General features: G+C 50.6%; 1 pseudogene; it reads right to left on the bottom strand.

Annotated features, from left to right (window-relative positions):
* Nucleotides 1–617: 617 nt before the first annotated feature.
* Nucleotides 618–2,682, bottom strand: LOC139358315 (echinoderm microtubule-associated protein-like 2 pseudogene; annotated as a pseudogene).
* Between the last annotated feature and the right edge of the window lie 866 nt (nucleotides 2,683–3,548).

The raw sequence follows: 3,548 nt of genomic DNA, 5'->3' as shown, positions 1-3,548 counted from the left end.
CCAGCCTCCCAGTCCTGGCCTTGTACACTGATCAGGCCCATGTCTTCAGGTCCCCAACACTAAAAGGACTCAGTGTGCTTTCATGGCCCTCCCTTTGCCCCCATTTTCCTGGCTAGATCTTCAGAGTAGCAAATACTAGCACTCTTGAGTTTTAGAGACTTTTAAAAACAGGCACATTTCCGAGGGAAAATCTTTGCACATGTTTTTCCCAGAAAGAAGAAAGTGTAATAATGTGTTGTCTGAACTAAGGACAGTAAGGTTTTGAGCGTGGCTAAACTTTCCTTCTTCAGGTGTGAAGAAAAAAAAAAGAGTAAACAGAACTAGACGTGTGGAGCAACCTTTGCAACCTTTGGGGGAAGGTCTCACTTAGGGGTTAAGCTTCTTTCCAGATAACCTTCTTGGAGAAGCTGACTTCATAGAGGGCAGTGGTTCTTTTTTTTTTTTTCTTTTCACCATAGTGCACGTGTCTTTATTTCTGGATGATATAAAAGAAAAAACTTAAAAAACACCCCAAACCAAACACCAGTGGATCCCCAAAGCAATGTGATTCCCTCATCCCACCCAGATAAATAGAGACTTCTGTCAGTCTACCCTTCCGCCCCCATAAACCCCTCTGCTGTAGACATACTCTGGGTATATATTACTCTACTTGGCAATAGACATCTCCCGAAAATAGAATTCCTGCCCTGACACCTGACTCTTCCCTGGCCTCATCAGACCACCCGCCACTGTAGCACACTGGTGTCCTTGCCCCCCGTGGTCAGGGCCATGCTGTCACCCACAAGAAGGCCACATTTGTCACGTGGCTGCTGTGTCCACCGTACTTGTGGCTGAGGGCTCGAGGCTGACAGCACGGGTAGCTAAACAGGTGAACTTTGCCAAAGTCATCAGCTGAAGCCAGCAACTTCCCATCATGGGAGCAGGCCACAGTGTTGATATCAGTGCCATCCGCCCCCTCGGACCAGATCCCAAACACCCCAAACCCCAGGACACAAGTAGCTGTGGCCCATTCCACGTTCCTCACAGCATCTGCACTGGTGATCTGCTTACAGGTAGCCGGGTCCCAATACAGAATCTCATAGTCCCCGGAGTTGGTGACAAAGCAGCTGCTGTCCTGGGCCCAATCCAGGTGGGTGATAAAACTGGAATGGCCCGAGCACTTGCCCAGGCGGCTGACCTTGTGGCCGCCCTGGTCCACCGTGTACACGTACACCAAGTTGTCGTGGGAGCCCACGGCCAGGTACGCCCCGTCTGGGGATAATTTGACCACTGAGATCTGTTCATTGCCGTCTGTGTGGATAGCCACCAGGTCATGGGTCTCCGTGTCCAGCAGCAGCCATCTGCCAGTCACTGTACCCACAGCCAGGACAGAGCCACTGGGGTGGAAGCCGGCTGAGCGGGCAGGGTCCTCGATAATCCTGCTCCACAGGGGCTGGTGGGACTCTGAGCTCCACAGATGCACCAGCTTATCCTGCCCGCAGGTCACAAACTGGGCCTGACTGGGGTGTGTGGCCAGGCCCCACAGCTCTTCCACATGGCCCTGGACCAGCAGCAAGAAGCCCGTGTGCACGGAGCCCTGCAGGATGGAATTGCGGGTGGTCCCCACGTACAGTGTGTCTCCGTGGCCCTCTGTCACAGTGAGCACAGGGCCAAAGTCCTCGGGGACCTCCACTTCCTGCAGCTTACTGTCGTCAGAACCTCAGAGGACCACCTGCCGATCACGGCCCCCTCCGGACACCAGCGTCCCATCCCGCAGGGCGCAGAGCCCAAACACGCCACCGTCATGGGCGCCCAGCGCACCGTCTGTGTGATACGGTTCCCACCTTTGCCCCAAACATAGAGGTTACCCCCAGAGTCCCCCGTGACCACGTCGCCACCTTCCAAAAAGGTCACACACAGCACATACTTCGATTTCTCATGTTTCTCAAAGAGGCCTTGCCGCTTGCTCAAGCTGCCCCCCTCCAAGATCCAGAAGTAGATGTGAGTTTTCCTGCAGGTGATAAGCACAGTGGGGTCCGTGGGGTGGAAGGTGGCCACCAATACAGCCTCGTTGGAGCACTTAACATCCACCACCTTGGTCTCCTTGGCCCAGTCCCACACCGAGAGCATGTGATCATTGGATTCATCTACTGCGCACAGCAGGTTGCCCCCATTAGATTTGGAGAAGCCCACACAGCACACGGCTCTGTCAAACACCCCCAAGCCCAGCACGTGTAAGGTGGAGAGGGAAACTGAGTCCCAGATGCGCACGTGGGGTGGCAGCGGCTTCCCTTCCTTAGTGGTGCCCGCCACCTGTCCCGTGGCGATGGTGACCATATCCGGGTGGATGGCCAAGCATTTGATGTCATCATTGTGTCCCAGGTAGTGTCGCTGCCCCTGCTCCTCCACGATGTATAGCACAGCCACAGAGGCCACAAAGTATACTATCTCCCCGGTGGGTAGCAAATAAAGGTTGGCTCGGCAGTCTCGGCCACGGTAGCCATAGACCCAGTCCAGCTTGAGCCGGCAAGAAGGCAGCTCCGAGCGTGTGTCCAGGCTATAGGTGGGTGCCAGCTCATCTGGGATCAGCATGGGCACAGGGTGGCCCCTCAGGAACATTTTCACGGAGCCATCCTCCACACTGAAGATAACTTCTTTGGTTTTGCCAGCTCCAAAGCTACTCATGGCCGCGGCTGGCGGAGCTTCAGGGAGGGCAGTGGTTCTTAAACTTTCCTTTTGGTTACTTACTTGAGAATTGAATAATTGTTGTGAATCCTCTTCCTAGAAAAATTCACTTACAAATGTAAGGGAATAAAACAAAGTTGCTTGGTATTTCCTTCATGTTTGGTATTCTGAAATTTAATCATAGTTAATCTGGGTGTAGGTCTTTTTTGTTTTGTTTTGTTTATTCTTCCTGGTCTTCAGGGGATCCTTTCAATGTGAAAGCTTTTGTGTTTTTTCACCTCCAGAAAATATTTCATTATTTATTTCTTTATTTTTTCCCCTCCATTTCCTCTGTTTTCTTATGCTGGAATTCCTGTTAAATAGTATGATAGAACTTCTGGATTCATCCTCCATACTTCCTAATTTTTCTTTTATACTTCTCACCTCTGTTCTTTAGAACTACATTTTATGAGAATTTCTTTTTTTTTTTTTGAGATAGGCTGGAGTGTAGTGGTGCAATCTTGGCTCACTGCAACCTCCGCCTCCCGGGTTCAAGCAATTCTCATGCCTCAGCCTCCCAAGTAGCTGGGGTTACAGGAATGCACCACCATGCCTAGCTAATTTTAATTTTTAGTGAGACAGTTTTGCCATGTTGGCCAGGCTGGTCTTGAACTTCCGGCCTCAGGTGATCCGCCCGCCTCAGACTCCCAAAGTGTTGGGATTACAGGCGTGAGCCACCACACCTGGCTGTTTTTTAGTCTCCTGAATTTCCTAGCTGCTTGATCTTTCAACTCTATTTTTCACTCTTCAGCTGTATCTATTTTGTTATTAAGCCCTTTGAATTTTTATTTGGGAAACTGAATTCTAAATCAATATTTAGTTCATTCTATTTTTTAATTTATTTT

This window comes from Macaca nemestrina, chromosome 14 (assembly GCF_043159975.1).
Source record: "Macaca nemestrina isolate mMacNem1 chromosome 14, mMacNem.hap1, whole genome shotgun sequence".
NCBI classification, from domain to species: Eukaryota; Metazoa; Chordata; class Mammalia; order Primates; family Cercopithecidae; genus Macaca; species Macaca nemestrina.
The sequence above is the reverse complement of the archived record's forward strand: the minus strand, read 5'-3'. Positions and strand labels throughout refer to the sequence as shown.